The sequence below is a fragment of the Bufo bufo genome, chromosome 1, assembly GCF_905171765.1.
Source record: "Bufo bufo chromosome 1, aBufBuf1.1, whole genome shotgun sequence".
Lineage (NCBI taxonomy): Eukaryota > Metazoa > Chordata > Amphibia > Anura > Bufonidae > Bufo > Bufo bufo.
Window position 1 is genome coordinate 625078560 of NC_053389.1, and position 20985 is coordinate 625099544.

Here is a 20985-nt window from a genome sequence, read left to right on the forward strand (position 1 = left end):
TTCAAATAACAGGGCATCTTAAGAGTCCTGTATTGTTATTTATCGTCACTACCTCCCCGAGTCGGGAGTGGGTAATTGCCGGGCGCCCCCTCCTTAACTTGGAAGCTTATGCTTCAATACTTTGTCCCACATTTCCGCTCAATTGCATTTAATTTCATCCATTGACCTCCCTTGGATGTGGTATCCTTTTCTCAGGCTCCCTCTCCGGCCTGGAACCCTGATTCCAAGCCACCCGTGATCACCATGGTAGGCGCATAAAAGAACATCGAAAGTTGATAGAGAAGATATCCAATTGGATCGTGAACATCATGGGGACGTGCTACATGGTGGAGCAGTATGTGTGAACACGCCTACACGTACTGAATGATGCCCCCTGCCACTTCTGGGTCTCCGAATTGGGCACATGGCCTGAACTTGCCCTTTACGCCTTGGAGGTGCTGGCCTGCCCTGCATCCAGTGTATTGTCTGAACGTGTGTTTGGCACGACTGGAGGGGGTTATCACAGGTTATATTCCCCCTTTTTTAAACCAAAAAGCAGGGTAGGCTACCACCTCCTCCTCTTCCACCGCCGCTTCCACCTACACCGGCACATCCACCGCCTCCTCAACCTCCTACTCCATATGGATCTCGTCCTCCTAGATCAAGATTATTTATTTTTATTTTTACGTATTTTATGTTATTTAAAGTCATTTACCTATCCACATTTGTTTGCAGAGCACTTGCCATGCTCTAAACCACATTTTGATGCCATTTGCAGCCTTCTAGCCCTTTCCATGACATTTTTACAGCCATTTTAGTGCTCAAATGTTCGGGTCCCCATTAACTTCAATGGCGTTTGGGTTCGGGGTCAAGTTTGGGTCAAGTTCGGAACTTTTTTGTGAAGTTCGGCCGAACACGTCGAACCCGAACATCCAGGTGTCCTCTCAACTTTAGTCTTTTCACAACATTTCCATTGTATTAAAGGTTTTGAAGAGATTTTGATACTGATGGCCTATCCTCAGGATAGGTCATCAGCGTCTGATCGATGGAGGTCCGACACCCGAGGGTCCCACCGATCAGCTTCTTGCAGCTTCACTTCAATGGGGCTTAGCACGATACCTGCAGTAGCGTCCTGGTTGCCATGGTTACCGATCGGAGCCCCAGCAATTAAACTGGGACTCTGATCGGAACTCTCCGCTGCCACCAATGATCGGGGGGGGGGGGGGGGGGGGCGAACACTGTGCCACCAATGAAAATAATACAATAGAGGGAGGGAGGGGGGGCCGGGGTGGCCGCACACTGTGCCACCAATGAAAATAATACAATAGAGGGAGGGAGGGGGGGCCGCACACTGTGCCACCAATGAAAATAATACAATAGAGGGAGGGCGGGCCGGGGGGGGGGGCCAGACACTGTGCCACCAATGAAATTAATACAATAGAGGGAGGGAGGGAGGGAGGGGGGCCGAGGGGGGTCTGCCCCCTGATGCCTGGCAGCCCCTGATCTCTTACAGGGGACTATGATACACACAATTAAACCCCCTCAGGTGCAGCACCTGAGGGGTTAATTGTGCGGATCACAGCCCCCTGTAAGAGATCGGGTGCTGCCAGGAGGGGGCAGTCATGTACACAGTTCTTAGTATATTCACCATGGGAACGCCTCTGTGTTAGAATATACTGTCGGATCTGAGTTTCACGATCTAACTCATATCCGACAGTATATTCTAACATAGAGGCGTTCCCATGGTGATGGGGACGCTTCAAGTTAAAATATACCATCGTATTGGAGAAAACTCAGATCCGATGGTATATTAACTCCTGACTTTACATTGAAAGTCAATGGGGACAGATCCGTTTGCAATTGCACCATATTGTGTCAACGTCAAACGGATCCGTCCACATTGACTTGCATTGTAAGTCAGGACAGATCCGTTTGGCTCCGCACGGCCAGGCGGACACCAAAACGACTTTTTTTTTATGTCCTTGGATCCTCCAAAAATCAAGGAAGACCCACGGACGAAAAAACGGTCACGGATCACGGACCAACGGAACCCCGTTTTGCGGACCGTGAAAAAATACTGTCGTGTGCATGAGGCCTAAGGAGAATTATTTCTACTGGGGGGGCATTATGGTAGGCTTTATTACTCCCCCATGGTATGACCCCCTAGTAGCAGCACCATCCTCTCTCTGCTCTGCTATCCCTCTGCCCCTTCTCCAAATCCTTATTATGAAATCTTTCTCATTAGGATAAAGCACATCAGCTCCGCCGAGCCCCCCGGTCAAAGTGTTGAAGTGGTGTCCGAGATCCCCAAGGGCCAAGCCAAGTAATTGTAAGTTTTCATGTGGAATATGTTTGTTATACACATATAGCATACACTGTGCCACACAATATACAGTATACCTCTACACTGTGTAGTCTGTTCTATAAGCACCATTGTTATGTGGCGGCGGACAGAAAATAATCTGGAAGTGCCCCTCCCGAGACCAGGCTCTGGATCCGCCACTGGTACGGATACTCCAGTCTCTGCTGTGGAATTCTGCAGCTCCTCCAGGGTTACCTTAGGTCTCTGTGCTGCCTCTCGGATTAATGTCCTCCTTGCCCGGTCTGTGAGTTTTGGTGGGCGGCCGTCTCTTGGCAGGTTTGCTGTTGTGCCATGTTCTTACCATTTGGTTATGATAGATTTGATGGCGCTCCTGGGGATCATCAAAGATTTGGATATTTTTTTATAACCTAACCCTGACTTTTACCTCTCAAAAACATTATCCTTTACTTGTTTAGAGAGTTCCTTGGTCTTCATCGCAGTGTTTGGTTAGTGATGCCTCTTGCTTAGGTGTTGCAGCCCCTGGGGCCTTTCAAAAAAGGTGTGTATATGTAATGACAGATACTGTGACACTTAGATTGTAGGTGGACATCATTTGACTAATTATGTGACTTCTGAAGGTAATTGGTTGCACCAAAGCTTTTTATGGGCTTCCTAACAAAGGGTCACACATACGCTCATAAAATTTTTCTGTTTTTCTAAACAATAGTTTTATTTATATATTTTTGAAATTTCACTTCACCAACTTAGACTATTGTGTTCTGATCCATCACATAAAATTCAGATTAACAAAACATTGAACATAAGGCTGTAATGTAACAAAACACGAAAAAAGTCAAGGGGGGTGAATACTTTTGCAAGGCACTGTATAAACTAATATGAAGTAATATACATGCTATTGTTATAGTAATATAGGTACCTGAAATAGTGATGGTCTGAAAGCTTTCATTTACTTGCTGTTTACCTTCTATCAGAAGAATATGAAACTCACACTGACTGAAAAATGATATTCTTGTCTTCATATTATGTAGCTCAGCTTTCTGAAATGTTTCCTGGAACAAAATGTATAATCAGATTATTAGTATGCTGTAGTAAAAAAAAGAGATGAGCAAATCGAAGCTAAAGAAGTCAAATTTGTTCCGACAGCGAAGTGCCAGGACATGCACAGAGGTTGCAGCAGATTAAGGGACTGTGGCAGCAGGAGTTGCAGCGAGAGGCCTGAGCTCCCGGTGTCATCTACTGGTCGTGTCTTGACCAGCAACCCAGCGGTTATTGATTGGTTAACTCGGTCATCCAATTCATCCCAAGTGACATCGGATACCCCCAGCCAACAGTTGGTGGGTTCGTCAGACACAACCCTTAGTTGGCATGGCCCGGGATCAGACCCTGTGCCCTCACCAGTCCTCAAACTGCCTCTGTCCTTTGCTGTTCCCTCAGCCACAGAAGTACTATCTGCTGTGGGCTCAGCTCTACTATTTAGCGAGGACGAGCTACTCGAGGACAGTCAGCAGCTAATGCCCAGCCAATATTTGGAGGAGACATGCACTACGCTAGACAGCCATGTAATGATGAGGAGAGTGGCGTGGTAGGTGGTTTTGCGAGGGGTCAGGCTCCTGACCCAGAGAGCATTGAGGAGGACACCAGTGACTTGCAGACACTACTCGATGATGATGAAGCCGATCGCACTTGGGAGCCGGGTGAAGAAGGGGCTTCATTATCATCGGGAGAAGAGGGTGGCAGCTTGCCCACGAGGCAGCAGCTGAGCCAGCAACGTGGTGGCATGGTTGGGAGTCAGCGGGGTTGCAGCAGTGGCAGGTCGGAAGCCAAAAGTGCCCGGGGTAGACCACCCGCTTCGCAGCAGCCTAGCTGCCCAGAAAGGAGTGGTGCACGGGTTCACGCAAGCAGCGGCACTAGCAGTCAGTCAGTGCAGAGTGTTGGGGGAAAAATCAGCTACTCGGCGGTGTGGCTGATTTTTTTCAAGACTCCGGACATGGTGAACATGGCCATATGTCGAATCTGTGGGCAGAAGGTGAGGCGTGGCCAGGGGGCCAATGTTGGCATTACTTCCCTGCGACAACATTTGCAGCGACAAAGTGGCCTGGGACAATCGTGGCTCTGATGTGGTGGGCAAGCCTGCCGCAGCCACCTGCATCACCTAGTGGCACGCACCCCATTGCAGGCAGTCAAGGCTCCACCGGCTCAGCAGAAGGGATCTGTCTGTCTGTCTGTCCCATCGTCTGCTGGTCCTGAAGCTCCTGCTCCTCCTCTTTCTACTCCTCGTCAGTCATTCCGCCAGCAATCAATAACTGAAGCGATTGCCAAGAGACAGCAGTATGCATGCACGCATCCAACGGCGCAGAAGCTGAACGTGCTCCTGGCCAAGTTGCTGGTGCTGCAGTCCCTCCCTTTCCAAGTGGGGGACTCTGCACCTTTCATAGAACTGATGTCTTGTGCCAAGCCTAGGTGGAGTGTCCCAAGCCGTCATTAATTTTCACAAAAGGCAGTACCAGCCCTGCACACGTATGTAGAACAGAAGGTGGGCCAGTCCTTGAGCCTGTCTGTGCCAAAGTGCATGGTAGCACCGACGTGTGGAGCTGTAACTACGGTCAGGGACAATACATGTCCTTTACGGCCCGCTGGGTGAATATGGTTCCTGGACAGCCACACCAGCAACTTGACCAGGTGACACCGCTTCCGCCTTCACGTTGTCACACCATTTGTACTGCGACAATGTCCACCTCTGCCTCCTCACTCCACCATGTCCTCAGCCTACACTGCAGGAACAAGTCATAGTGCCCCTCCAGCATTCCACATGTGCAGGGCACACGCGGTTCTGCACCTGGTTTGCCTGGGCGAATGGAGTCACACAGGGGAGGAACTGCTCTGTGTCCTTCAGAAAAAAATCGGAACCATGGTGACCGACAACGGGAAGAACATGTTGTCAGCGCGCCGTCAAGGAAGGCTGAGCCATGCGCCGTGCATGGCACACATGTTCAATCTGGTTGTCAAGTGGTTCCTGAAGTCTTCCACCCATCTGCAAGACATCCTAAAAATGGCCAGGAAACTTTGCATGCACTTCAGCCACTTATACACCGCAAAGCACATCCTCCTTGAGCTGCAGCGGCAAAACAGCATCCCCCATTATAGGCTGATATGCAACGTTTCCACCAGTTGGAATTCCACACTCCATATGTTAGACCGACTATACGAACAGAGAAAGGCCATCAATGATTTCTTAATGATCCAATCGGATATGAGTACTCCCCTTTGCCAGCCAGTGGCAGCTCATGCGTGGCACCTGCCGTTTGCTCAGGCCCTTTGAGGAGGCCACATTATTTGTCAGCCGCCAGGACTACGGGATGAACGCCGTCATTCCACTGCTTCATGTCCTGGAACAGATACTAGTGAATATGGCTTGTCAGGGGACTGGAGACGTGGCGCCTAGATCTTATGGCTACGTGAGCCCTGAGGGGGCTGAACTGGAAGAGGAGGAGGAGGGGGAGGAGGACATTGGAGCACAGGCAATATGTAGCCAATTGAGTGTTTTTTCTACTGTGGTGACAGAAGAGGAGGAGCAGGAGCAGCCGGAGGAGCAACAGGGCGATGAGGAAGACGAGACAGAGGACCCAGACACACCGTGGCAGTATGCAGTGGAGATGGATGCAGGGTATCCCTCAGAGTCACTTGCACAAATGGCCCGCTGCATGCTAACTTGTTTGCGTAGCGACAGCAGAATTGTCACCATTCAGCATGAGGGACAACTTCTGGATCTCCACCATGTTGGACCTTCAATACCGTTCCAAAATGGGGCACTTTTTTAGACCCACTGAGAGGGAGGACAAACTGAAGTACTACAGAGGCATCCTATGTAGTCAGTTGGCCTCTGACTATCTGCGCCATCATCCATCCTCTCACAGATCTGACCGGGGGGGGGGGGGGGGGGGGCCCTCTGCACTCACATTCGACTGTCATGGCTGCTGGGGAGGGGTGCGGTGGCAGGAACTGTAGCAGCTCTATCAGCAGCAGCCTGAGTCTAGAGTCCATGATGAGCAGCTTTCTTCACCCGCATAGTGAAGAAACTACTCACCAGCAGCAGGAGGTTGACCTGGAGCAGGACCTGAACCAGCAGGTGTGGCATACTTGGACAGCACCCTGCCACCCCACATTGAAGATCCGCTGGACTACTGAGCAGCCAAACTGGATTTGTGGCGCAACTGGCAGAGTTTGCTGTGGAAAACCTGTCCTGCCCGACCAGTAGTGTGGCATCAGAGCGGGTGTTTAGTGCGGCGGGGGCCATAGTTACCCCAAGAACTCACCTGTCCACCTAAAATGTGGAGAGACTTACTTTTGTCAAGATGACTCAGGCGTGGATCGACAAGGATTTCCACCCACCGATGCCTGATGCAGCAGATTAGATCATCCATCTCCACACCATGTCACCATGCCACTCTGTGTCCTCCTGATGCTTCCATCTCCACACTATGTCACCATGCCACTCTGTGGTATCATAAAAAGTAATCCCAGCAGACGTGCTTGCTTCTCAACGATATGCTTTATTAACGGTTCACAGAACGCGTTTCGGCTTGTCAGCCTTCCTCAACTGCACAGTATAGACTGACACTTTCTCACATTATATAGGCATAGATCACAATCACCTTGCCACTTTGTGGTATCATGCTGCTGCTGTTGCTGCCATCTCCACGCTATGTCACCTTGCCACTCTATGGTATCATGCTGCTGCTGTTGCTGCCATCTCCACACTATGTCACCTTGCCACTCTGTGGTATCATGCTGCTGCTGTTGCTGCCATTTCCACGCTATGTCACTGCACCACTCTGTGGTATCATGCTGATGCTGTTGCTGCCATCTCAACACTATGTCTCTATGCCACTCTGTGTCCTCCTGATGCTTCCATCTCCACACTATGTCACCATGCCACTCTGTGGTATCATGCTGTTGCTGCCATCTCCACACTATGTCACCTTGCCACTCTGTGGTATCATGCTGCTCTCTGTTGCTGCCATCTCCACACTATGTCACCTTGCCACTCTGTGGTATCATGCTGCTGTTGTTGCTGCCATTTTCACGCTATGTCACTGTGCCACTCTGTAGAATCATGCTGCTGCTGTTGCTGCCATCTCAACACTATGTCACCTTGCCACTCTGTGGTATCATGCTGCTGCTGTTGCTGCCATTTCCACGCTATGTCACTGTGCTTAAAAGGCCTTAGACTGATCACCCACCCCACAATCTAATTTAAGTTTTGGAACCGACAAACTCAACTTGCTTTTGAGGGCTGCATTAATCTGCAGGTTACCGTCGTACAGCTCTACAGTTAACTTTCCATCTGTATCTTTCTCAACAATCTGTGCCCTCACTCTTTTATCCAGACTCTGTCATTGTGTCACTATGTGGCCTCCATATGCTGCCATCTCCACACTATGTCACCTTGCCACTCTGTGGTATCATGCTGCTGCTGCTGCTTGAAGGTCTTGGACTGATCACCCGCCCCATGATCTAATTTAGGTTTTGGAACCGACAAACCCAACTTGCTTTTGAGGGCTGCATTAATCTGCAGGTTACCATCGTACAACTCTACATTTAACTTTCCATCTGCATCTTTCTCAACAATCTTTGCCCTTAGTCTTTTATCCAGACTCTGTCATTGAACCGCTCTGTAGCCTCCTGATGCTGTCACCAACTCCAGAATCTGTCATTGAACCGCTCTGTAGCCTCCTGATGCTGTCACCAACTCCAGACTCTGTCATTTTGCCACTCTGTAGCCTTCTTGACGCTAACATGGACCTGTAAGACTGAGTTAAGACTTGAGTTATTTGGTCAGTTTTGGTCCTGTGACTGCCCAAATAAGTGTGCATGTCATCCTCACTGACAGTATTAGTTCACTAACCCAGCACACTCCCTATGCGTGTTACTGCAAGGCACAGTGTTCTATATCTATATAAAGGCTCTCTGCAGCCCGGAAATAGACATTTTTTAACGCGATTCGCCGCAAATCAATTCGGATCAAAGCAATTTTTTGGGGAAAATTCGGCGAACCAGCCAAATCGGTCGAGAAATTCGCTCATCTCTAGTAATAATGTGCAAGTAGCAGTGGCGTGCCTAGGGTGTTTGGCACCCGGGCGGGTCCTTTCTCTGGCACCCCCCACCAATACTTTAAAAAAAATGGTACCCCCTTACAGTAGTGTTGCCCTCATTGTACAACCTTCACAGTAGTTTTGTACAGATATGTGCCCTCTCACGGTAGTTATGCCCATATTGTGCCCCTTCAAGGTAGTTATGCCTTCACTGTACAACTTTCACAGCAGTTATGGCCACATTGTGCCCCCTTCAAAGTACTTATCCCTTCCTTGTGCGTCCTTCACAGTTGTAATGCCCTCTTTGTGCCTCCCTCACAGTAGTTATGCCCTCTCTGTGCCCATTTCCAAGTAGTAATGCCCTATCTGTGCCCCCTTCACAGTTGTGTAATTCCCTCTCTGTGCTCCTTCAGAGTAGTTATGCCCTCACTGTGCCCCCATAAGGCCTCGTGCACACGACAGTATTTTTTCACGGTCCGCAAAACAGGGATCCGTTGGTCCGTGATCCGTGACCGTTTTTTCGTCCGTGGGTCTTCCTTGATTCTTGGAGGATCCACGGACATGAAAAAAAAGTCGTTTTGGTGTCCGCCTGGCAGTGCGGAGCCAAACGGATCCGTCCTGAATTACAATGCAAGTCAATGGGGACGGATCCGTTTGAAGTTGACACAATATGGTGCAATTTCAAACGGATCCGTCCCCCATTGACTTTCAATGTAAAGTCAGGAGTTAATATACCATAGGATCAGAGTTTTCTCCAATCCGATGGTATATTTTAACTTGAAGCGTTCCCATCACCATGGGAACGCCTCTATGTTAGAATATACCATCGGATTTGAGTTACATCGTGAAACTCAGATCCGACAGTATATTCTAACACAGAGGCATTTCCATAGTGATGGGGACGCTTCTAGTTAGAATATACTACAAACTGTGTACATGACTGCCCCCTGCTGGCAGCACCCGATCTTTTACAGGGGGCTGTGATCAGCACAATTAACCCTTCAGGTGCCGCACCTGAAGGGGTTAATTGTGCATATCATAGCCCCCTGTAAGAGATCAGGGGCTGCCAGGCAGCAGGGGGCAGACCCCCCTCCCTCCCCAGTTTGAGTATCATTGGTGGCCAGTGTGCGGCCTCCCCGCCCCCCCTCGATTGTAATATCATTGGTGGCCAGTGTGCGGCCTCCGTCGCCCCCCTTTAATCGCTCTGGGGCTCCGATCGGTAACCATGGCAACCAGGATGCTACTGCAGGCCTGGTTGCCATGGTTACTTAGCAATATTACAATATTAGAAGCATCATACTTACCTGCTGGCTGCTGCGATGTCTGTGTCCGGCCGGGAGCTCCTCCTACTGGTAAGTGACAGGTCTGTGCGGCGCATTGCTTAATGATCTGTCACTTACCAGTAGGAGGAGCTCCCGGCCGGACACAGACATCGCAGCAGCCAGCAGGTAAGTATGATGCTTCTATATTGTAATATTGCTAAGTAACCATGGCAACCAGGCCTGCAGTAGCGTCCTGGTTGCCATGGTTACCGATCGGAGCCCCAGAGCGATTAAACTGGGACTCCGATCGGAATCTCCGCTGCCACCAATGATCGGGGGGGCGGGGGGGAAGAGAGGGGAGGCCGCACACTGGCCACCAATGATATTAATACAATAGAGGGGGGGGGTGGGGCCGACGGAGGCCGCACACTGGCCACCAATGATAATACAATAGAGGGGGGGAGGGGGGCCGACGGAGGCCGCACACTGGCCACCAATGATATTACAATAGGGGGGGGGGGCGGGGGAGGCCACACACTGGCCACCAATGATATTCAAACTGGGGAGGGAGGTGAGTCTGCCCCCTGCTGCCTGGCAGCCCCTGATCTCTTATAGGGGGCTATGATATGCACAATTAACCCCTCAGGTTCAGCACCTGAGGGGTTAATTGTGCGGATCACAGCCCCCTGTAAAAGATCGGGTGCTGCCAGGCAGCAGGGGGCAGTCATGTACACAGTTCATAGTATATTCTAACTAGAAGCGTCCCCATCACTATGGGAACGCCTCTGTGTTAGAATATACTGTCAGATTTGAGTTTTCACAAAGTGAAAACTCATCTCTGAAAAAGCTTTTATGCAGACGGATCTTCGGATCCGTCTGTATGAAAGTAACCTACGGCCACGGATCACGGACGCGGATGCCAATCTTGTGTGCATCCGTGTTCTTTCACGGACCCATTGACTTGAATGGGTCCGTGAATCGTTGTCCGTCCAAAAAATAGGACAGGTCATATTTTTTTGACGGACAGGAAACACGGATCACGGATATGGCTGCAAAACGGTGCATTTTCCGATTTTTCCACGGACCCATTGAAAGTCAATGGGTCCGCGAAAAAAAACGGAAAACGGCACAACGGCCACGGGTGCACACAACGGTCGTGTGCATGAGGCCTAACAGTAATAATGCCCTCTGTGCCCCTTCATAGTAAGAATGCCCACTCAGTGCTCCATAACAGTTATGCCCACCCACTTTACAAGAGTAATGCTCTCTGCCCCCTTCACAGTTGTAATGCCATCTGTGCCCCCTTCACAGTAGTAATGCCCATGTGCACCTTCATAGCAGTAATGACCATTGTGCACCTTCATAGTAGTAATGCCTACTGTTCCTCCTTCACAGTAGTAATGCCCATTGTGTCCACTTCATAGTTATAATGCCCATTGTATCCCATTTATAGTAGTAATGCCCATTGTGCCCCCTCCATAGTAGTAATGCCCGTGTGCCCCCTAATACTAGTAATGCCCTTTGTAGTATTATTGCCCTCTGTGCCCCCTTTGTAGTAGTATTGCCCCCTGTGCCCCCTTTGTAGTAGTAATGCCCTCTGTGCCCTCTTTGTAGTAATAATGCCCTCTGTACCCCCTTTGTAGTAGTAATAATGCCCTCTGTGCCCCCTTTGTAGTAATAATGCTCTCTGTGCCCCCTTTGTAGTAGTAGTAATGCCCTCTGTGCCTCCTTTGTAGTAGTAATGCCCTCTGTGCCCCCTTTGTACAAATGTTGTCCTCTGTGCCCCCTCCATGGTAGAAATTCCCTCTGTGCCCCCTCCATTGTAGAAATACCCTCTGTTAAAAAAAAAAAAAAAAAGTACCTACTCACCTTGTCCCGCTCCTGAAGCTCACAGTCCTCTCCCCCCTGCAGATACAGATCGCTCTGCAGCAGTGTGTGGGCGGAGCCTATGTAGATTACCGGGCTGCAGGCTCTGCCCACACAGGCATCGCTCATTGCTCTGCCCACACAGGCATCGCTCATTGCTCCTAGGCTCGGGCACCCCCTGACCGCCTCCCCCCCCCCCTCCCCTTGGCATGCCACTGGCAAGTAGCAATATGGCTGTTCTCACAATGATACCAGTTAGGCTACTTTCACATTAGTGTTTTCAATTCCGCTATTGAGATCCATCATAGGATCTCCATAGCGGAAGAAAAAGCTTCACTTTTGTCCCCATTCATTGTCAATGGGGACAAAACTGAACTGAAGAAACCGAATGCACCAAAATGCATTCCGTTACATTTGGTTGCATCCCCATCGCGGACAGAAAAACGCTGCAAGCAGTGTTTTTCTGTCTGCGATGTGGTGCGGAGCAAGATGGATCTGTCCTGAGACACAATGTAAGTCAATGGGGACAGATCCATTTTCTCTGACACAATAGAAAACGGATCCGTCCCCTATTGACTTTCAATGGTGTTCAAGACGGATCCGTCATGGCTATAGAAGACATAATACAACCGGATCCGTTCATGATGGATGCATGCGGTTGTATTATTGTAACGGAAGCGTTTTTGCAGATCCATGACGGATCCACAAAAAACGCTAATGTGAAAGTAGCCTTAGACTAGTGCAAATGATGGTTTTACAAGATTAATGCTATATGAAACAACACTGTACTTTTAAAACTATTTGCCCTCATTTCTGAATGCTTACATTTTGCATATTTGTCACACTTCATTGCATTAAATCTATAAATACATTTTAATATGTTACAAAGGCTAGATGAAATACAGATCTTAAAGGGAACCTGTCTGCAGATTCATGCAGCAAAAAATAGCAATAGGCTCCCTTATTGCAAATAAGTTTCATTCTGAGATATTGGGGCCTCCCAGAGAAAGCATAGAGTTGGCCACCATGAGAAGAGTCTGCTGGGTGGCTTACTTCTGACTTTTCTCTGCCCACCTTGGCTTGATTGATTGATTGATTGATTATACTCTCCCTATATGCACTAAACTCCCAACAGTACAAATATAGATGGCAGGTGCAGTTTATAGAGGTGACATCACATGGAAGTAATTAGCCTGGTCACATGGCCCTCCGTCAGCAGCCATTTTATGGACAAGCCCTCTGTGTGGACAGCACAAAAAACTTGGCAAACAAGGGGTCAAACCTTATGAAATATAGTCATCTTGTCTACACATTGGTCATACAACAATGCAAGTTCATTTGTGACAGAAAACTGAAATGTTTAGATGCATATTAATGCCCCATTATTTTTCAGGATATTCTGGTAGAGAGCAGAATTGATAGTTCCATAAGTTATGGAAGCAGCAGAGAATAATTAGAAAAAAATATTACCAGAAACTGCACCACGTCTGTCCATAGATTGTGTGTGGCATTGCAGCTCAGCCACATCCACTTCAGGGTTGCTGAGCTGCAATACTAGACACAACCTATGACCAAGTGTGGCGCTGTTTCTGGAAGAATAGAACTATGTTTTTGTAATCCTAGACAATCCTTTTAATTTGCTTCCCTTAGGCCCCTTTCACACGGGCGAGAATTCCGCGCGGGTGCAATGCGTGAGGTGAACACATTGCACCCGCACTGAATCCGGACCTACTCATTTCTATGGGGCTGTGCACATGAGCGGTGATTTTCACGCATCACTTGTGCGTTGCGTGAAAATCGCAGCATGCTCCTCTTTGTGCGTTTTTCACGTAACGCAGGCCCCATAGAAATGAATGGGGTTGCGTGAAAATCGCAAGCATCCGCAAGCAAGTGGGATGGGGACCCGATCATTATTATTTCCCCTTATAACATGGTTATAAGGGAAAATAATAGCATTCTGAATACAGAATGCATAGTAAAATAGGGCTGGAGGGGTTAAAAAAAATAAAAATAAAATAACTCACCTTAATACACTTGTTCGCGCAGCCGTCATCTCTTCTGTCTTCATCTGTGAGGAATAGGACCTTTGATGATGTCACTACGCTCATCACATGGTCCATCACATGATCCATCACCATGGAGATGGATTATGTGATGGACCATGTGATGAACGCAGTGACATCATCAAAGGTCCTTTTCCTCACAGATGAAGACAGAATAGATGCCGGCTGCGCGAACAAGTGGATTAAGGTGAGTTAAATAATTATTATTTTTTAACCCCTCCAGCACTATTGTACTATGCATTCTGTATTCAGAATGCTATTATTTTCCCTTATAACCATGTTATAAGGGGAAATAATATTGATCGGGTCCCCATCCCGATCGTCACCTAGCAACTGAACATCGGAACGCAATCGCAGTCAAAACTGACTGCAATTGCGTACCTACTCGCGTGGGTTTGCCGCAATGAACTGGAACACATCCGGACCTAATCCGGACACGCTCGTGTGAAGGATTAGGTCTGGATGCATTCAGGGTGCGTTCAGTAAAACTTGCACCATTTTGCAAGCAAGTTCAGTCAGTTTTGTCTGCAATTCATTTTTTTCCGCGCAAATGCAATGCATTTTGATTCGTTTTTCATGCGCGTGATAAAAAACTGAAGGTTTACAAACAACATCTCTTAGCAACCATCAGTGAAAAACCCGCACTTGCTTCCAGATGCAATGAGTTTTTCACTGAAGCCCCATTCACTGCTGTGGGGCCAGGGCTGCGTGAAAAACGCAGAATATAGAACATGCTGCGTTTTTCACGTAACGCAGAACTGATGCGTGAAAAAAAACGCTCATTTACCCATTGAAATGAATGGGTCAGGATTCAGCGCGGGTGCTATGTGTTCATGTCAAGCTTTGCACCCACGAAGAAAACTCGCTCGTGTGAAAGGGGCCTTAGTGTGTTTCTTTTAGGCCAGATTTAATTGAACCTAAGCTTTCACTTTCAATTAGGCTTGAGTGAATCGAGCTTCAGATCATCGATCTGAAGTCTATATTTTTTTTATTGAGTTTTTAATGCTGTTTCCATACAGCATTAAAATGTATTGTCTCCATGTAGGCAAAACTTGTCTTGGCCGAAGTTGGCAAGACTTCGGTTAATTAGTACAGTATTTCTTTCTGCGTATTTAAAAATATTTTAAAATAGCAATCCGAAGTGTCGGTACCAAAGCCCACCTCGGATTGCAATTTTAAAATGTTTTTAAAAATTTGCCTACACAGAGTCAATACATTTTAATGCTGTAAGGAAACAGCAATAAAACAAAATTTTTGAACGAATCAACTTCGGATCTATGACCCAAAGCTCGATTCGCTCAAGCCTACTTTTAATTATCAGTCTACAGAGCATACATTTTTGGCAACGATGAAAGAGTGCTTTTATCTTATTATTATCCCGCAGGGTTGTCCCATGAAAAGTACTACTATGAACTGCAGATTTTAAATGAAATATTATTTCAGTATACATGGAAAAAAAATATTGGAGGAGAATTATCAAAACTGGTTTAAAGGAAATCTGGCTTAGTTGTCCATAGCAACCAATCAGATTCCACCTTTCATTTTTAGTTGTCCATAGCAACCAATCAGATTCCACCTTTCATTTTACAAAGGAGCTCTGAAAAATGATAGGTGGAATCTGATTGGTTGCTATGGGTAATAAGCTTCCTTTACACTATATATATATATATATATATATATATATATATACAGTACAGACCAAAAGTTTGGACACACCTTCTCATTCAAAGAGTTTTCTTTATTTTCATGACTATGAAGGCATCAAAACTATGAATTAACACATGTGGAATTATATACATAACAAACAAGTGTGAAACAACTGAAAATATGTCATATTCTCGGTTCTTCAAAGTAGCCACCTTTTGCTTTGATTACTGCTTTGCACACTCTTGGCATTCTCTTGATGAGCTTCAAGAGGTAGTCCCCTGAAGTGGTTTTCACTTCACAGGTGTGCCCTGTCAGGTTGAATAAGTGGGATTTCTTGCCTTATAAATGGGGTTGGGACCATCAGTTGCGTTGAGGAGAAGTCAGGTGGATACACAGCTGATAGTCCTACTGAATAGACTGTTAGAATTTGTATTATGGCAAGAAAAAAGCAGCTAAGTAAAGAAAAACGAGTGGCCATCATTACTTTAAGAAATGAAGGTCAGTAAGTCAGCTGAAAAATTGGGAAAACTTTGAAAGTACGGGCTATTTGACCATGAAGGAGAGTGATGGGGTGCTGCGCCAGATGACCTGGCCTCCACAGTCACCGGACCTGAACCCATTTGAGATGGTTTGGGGTGAGCTGGACCGCAGAGTGAAGGCAAAAGGGCCAACAAGTGCTAAGCATCTCTGGGAACTCCTTCAAGACTGCTGGAAGACCATTTCAGGGGACTACCTCTTGAGGCTCATCAAGAGAATGCCAAGAGTGTGCAAAGCAGTAATCAAAGCAAAAGGTGGCTACTTTGAAGAACCTAGAATATGACATATTTTCAGTTGTTTCACACTTGTTTGTTATGTATATAATTCCACATGTGTTAATTCATAGTTTTGATGCCTTCATAGTCATGAAAATAAAGAAAACTCTTTGAATGAGAAGGTGTGTTCAAACTTTTGGTCTATATATATATATATATTACATTTCCCCCATTGTTCAGTTTTTTAAGTACATTACATTTTCATCCTTGGCAGCAGTGATGGCCAGTTCGCATTGTTTGCCCGCGAACATATGAGGGCTGCTATCTTTTTTCACAAGTCCGGCGAGGCACAGGTTAGCCCTTACCTGTGCCTGTGCCGCGAGCCGGTCTGAAAACAAATGCGGTCACTGGGAGCAGGCAGTTCTGAGAACAGCCCAATGAAGGCCCCCGGTGGCTGTTCTCGGAACTGCCTGCTCCCGCTGACCGCACTCGTTTTCAGACCGGCTCGCGCACAGGCACAGGTAAGGGCTTAGGCTCCATTCACACGTCCGCAAATAGGTCCGCATCCGTTCCGTAATTTTGCTGAACAGGTGCGGACCCATTCATTCTCTATGGGGACGGAATGGATGCGGACAGCACACAGTGTGCTGTCTGCATCCGCATTTGCGGAGTGCGGCCCCGTTCTTCGAGTCTGCACCTCCGCAAAAGATAGAACATGTCCTATTCTTGTCCGCAGCTGCGGACAAGAAAAGGCATTTCTATAGGGGTGACGGACGGGTGTGTTGCGGATCCGCAACACACCACGGACGTGTGAATGGAGCCTTACCTGTGCCTCGCCAGACTTGTGAAAAAAGATAGCAGCCCGCATATGTTTGCGGGCGAACAATTCGAACTGGCCATCACTGCTTGGCAGTGCCCCTGCTGTCTATCCTTCTAGTCCACATTCACCTGTATTAAGAGGTGGACTATCATGCTTCATAGATTTCCTCCTGTCGATGTGGCATAATGTTCTCGCATGCTTCACTCTGAGACACCTTTCAAGCATTGATCCCTACTTTTAAATACATAGAAATATATAACTACAGTGCTGCCCATAAATATTCATACCCCTGGCAAATTTTGACTTAAAGTTAATTTTATTCAACCAGCAAGTAATTTTTTTGACTGGAAATGACATAGGTGTCTCCCAAAAGATAATAAGACGATGTACAAGAGTTATTATTATGGGGGAAAAAAAACATTTTTCAGCTTTTATTTACATTTGAGCAAAAAGTGTCCAGTCCAAAATTATTCATACCCTTCTCAATAATCAATAGAAAAGCCTTTATTGGCTATTACAGCAATCAAACGCTTCCTATAATTGCAGAACAGCTTTTTGCATGTCTCCACAGGTATTTTTGCCCATTCATCTTTAGCAATGAGCTCCAAATCTTTCAGGTTGGAGGGTCTTCTTGCCATCACCCTGATCTTTAGCTCCCTCCACAGATTCTCAATTGGATTCAAGTCTGGACTCTGGCGGGGCCACTTCAAAACGTTAATGTTGTTGTCTGCTAACCATTTCTTCACCACTTTTGCTGTGTGTTTTGGGTCATTGTCATGCTGAAATGTCCACTGGTGCCCAAGGCCAAGTTTCTCTGTAGACTGCCTGATGTTGTCGTTGAGAATCCTCATGTATTGCTCTTTTTTTCATGGTGCCGTTTAGGCCCCCTGCACACGGCCATTTTTTTTTTCCCGTTTACTGGCTGTTTTTTGCATTCCCTATACGGTTGGTATACGGAACCATTCATTTCAATGGTTCCGCAAAACAAACGGAATGTACTCCGTATGCATTCCGTTTCCGTATTTCCGTTTTTCCATTCCATTCTAACATAAAACATGTCCTATTATTGCCCACAAATCACGTTCCGTGGCTCCATTCAAGTCAATGGGTCCGCAAAAAAAACGGAACACATACGGAAATCCATCCGTATGTCTTCCGTTTCCGTTCCGTTTTTTGCTGAACCATCTATTGAAAATGTTATGCCCAGCCCAATTTAATCTATGTAATTACTGTATACTGTATATGCCATACGGAAAAACGGAACAGAAAAACGGAACAAAAACGGAAACACAACGGAAACAGAAAATGGTACAACGGATCCGTGAAAAACAAACCGCAAAACACTAAAAAAGCCATACGGTCGTGTGCAATAGGCCTTACTGTGATTAGGTTTCCTGGTCCATTGGCTGAAAAACACCCCCAAAGCATTAGGTTCCCACCACCATGTTTGACAGTGGGCATGGTGTTCTTTGGGTTGAAGGCTTCTCCTTTTTTATGCCAAATTAAGGAAACATCATTCTGACCAAACAATTCAATTTTTGTTTCATCTGACCATAACACAGATAGCCAGAAGTCTTCTTTGTCCAGATGAGCTTTTGCAAAGGCCGAGCAAGCTTTTGTGTGCCTGGTCTGCATCCGTGGAACCCAGCAGCGTGCAGTGTCCGTTGAAATTGTCTGCCTTGAGACATTTGCCACCAGCAGAGCCCAGATTCACCAGGATGGCCTTGGTGGTGATTAGGGATGAGCGAACCCGAACTGTATACAATTTCGTAAAAGTCTGGGTTGGGTGTTCGGCGCTTTCTTGGCGCTTTTTGAAAGGCTGCAAAAAGCGTCATACTACTTGCCCCAAGAGGCCATCACAGCCATGCCTACTATTGGCATGGCTGTGATTGGCCAGTGCAGCATGTGACCCAGCCTCTCTATAAGCTTGGGTCACGTAGCGCTGCACGTCACTCTGCTGATACAAGTGTAGGGAGAGGTTGCAGCTGCGACGTTAGGGCGAGATTAGGCAGTGATTTACTCCTCCAAAAGACTTCATTCAGTGATCGATCTACAGCTGTGGATCATTGAACTGCTGCTATTCAATTGCTCACTATTTTTAGGCTGCACAGAGCGTTTTTCAGTCACTTTTTTCTGGGGTGATCGGCGGCCATTTTGTGGCTTGTGGTGCGCCAGCACAAGCTGCCAACAAATACATTTAACCATCAATAGTGTGGTTATTTTTTGCTATATCCTACATCAGGGTCAAGCTGTCATCAAGTGCATTTAACCATCAATAGTGTGGTTATTTTTTGGCCATATACTACATCAGGGGCAAGCTGAGCCTGTTAATAAGTGCATTTAACCATCAATGGTGTGGTTATTTTTTGGCTATATCCTACATCAGGGTCAAGCTGTCATCAAGTGCATTTAACCATCAATAGTGTGGTTATTTTTGGGCTATATACTACATCAGGGGCAAGCTGAGCCTGTCACCAAGTGCATCTAACCATCAATAGTGTGGTTATTTTTTGGCTATATCCTACATCAGGGTGAAGCTGTCATCAAGTGCATTTAACCATCAATAGTGTGGTTATTTTTTGCCCATATACTACATCAGGGGCAAGCTGAGCCTGTAACAAAATGCATTTAACCATCAATAGTGTGGATATTTTTTGCTATATCCTACATCAGGGTCAAGCTGTCATCAAGTGCATTTAACCATCAATAGTGTGGTTATTTTTTGGCCATATACTACATCAGGGGCAAGCTGAGCCTGTTAATAAGTGCATTTAACCATCAATGGTGTGGTTATTTTTTGGCTATATCCTACATCAGGGTCAAGCTGTCATCAAGTGCATTTAACCATCAATAGTGTGGTTATTTTTTGGCTATATACTACATCAGGGGCAAGCTGAGCCTGTCACAAAGTGCATCTAACCATCAATAGTGTGGTTATTTTTTGGCTATATCCTACATCAGGGTGAAGCTGTCATCAAGTGCATTTAACCATCAATAGTGTGGTTATTTTTTGCCCATATACTACATCAGGGGCAAGCTGAGCCTGTAACAAAATGCATTTAACCATCAATAGTGTGGATATTTTTTGGCTATATCCTACATCAGGGTCAAGCTGTCATCAAGTGCATTTAACCATCAATAGTGTGGTTATTTTTTGGCCATATACTACATCAGGGGCAAGCTGAGCCTGTCACCAAGTGCATTTAACCATCAATAGTGTGGTTATTTTTTGGCTATATCCTACATCAGGGTAAAGCTGAGCCTGTCACTAAGTTATTCTCAATAACTTCACACACACGCTACTGTTCAATTCCAAGTCTAATTCTGTGTGTAAACGTATACCTGTCACCCAGCGCCTAAAAAATAGGCCTCAAATTTATATTCATCCAAATCTGTCATTATTGCTTTAGCTGGTCAAGTTATTTAGTGTCCGTCAAAGCACAGTTTTTGTTCTGGGTTGAAATACAATTCCCAATTTTGCAATTCTCTAAATTAGTGGTTTCTGCTGTATCAGGCCTACTTTAAATCTATCCCTAAAAGGGTATATAAGATTCAAGGTGCAGATAGGGTTATTCTCAATGACATCACACACACGCTACTGTTCAATTCCAAGTCTAATTCTGTGTGTAAACGTATACCTGTCACCCAGCGCCTAAAAAATAGGCCTCACATTTATATTCATCCAAATCTGTCATTATTGCTTTAGCTGGTCAAGTTATTTAGTGTCCGTCAAAGCACAGTTTTTGTTCTGGGTTGAAATACAATTCCCAATTTTGCAATTCTCTAAATTAGTGGTTTCTGCTGTATCAGGCCTACTTTAACCACCTCAGCCCCCAGTGCTTAAACACCCTGAAAGACCAGGCCACTTTTTACACTTCTGACCTACACTACTTTCACCATTTATTGCTCGGTCATGCAACTTACCACCCAAATGAATTTTACCTCCTTTTCTTCTCACTAATAGAGCTTTCATTTGGTGGTATTTCATTGCTGCTGACATTTTTACTTTTTTTGTTATTAATCGAAATTTAACGATTTTTTTTGCAAAAAAATGACATTTTTCACTTTCAGTTGTAAAATTTTGCAAAAAAAACGACATCCATATAGAAATTTTGCTCTAAATTTATAGTTCTACATGTCTTTGATAAAAAAAAAATGTTTGGGTAAAAAAAAAATGGTTT

At 46.2% G+C, this 20985-nt stretch overlaps 1 pseudogene; it reads right to left on the reverse strand.

The window, feature by feature from the left end:
* The window catches only part of LOC120985721, a 193879-nt pseudogene that overhangs the window by 41006 nt on the left and 131888 nt on the right, over window positions 1-20985 (reverse strand).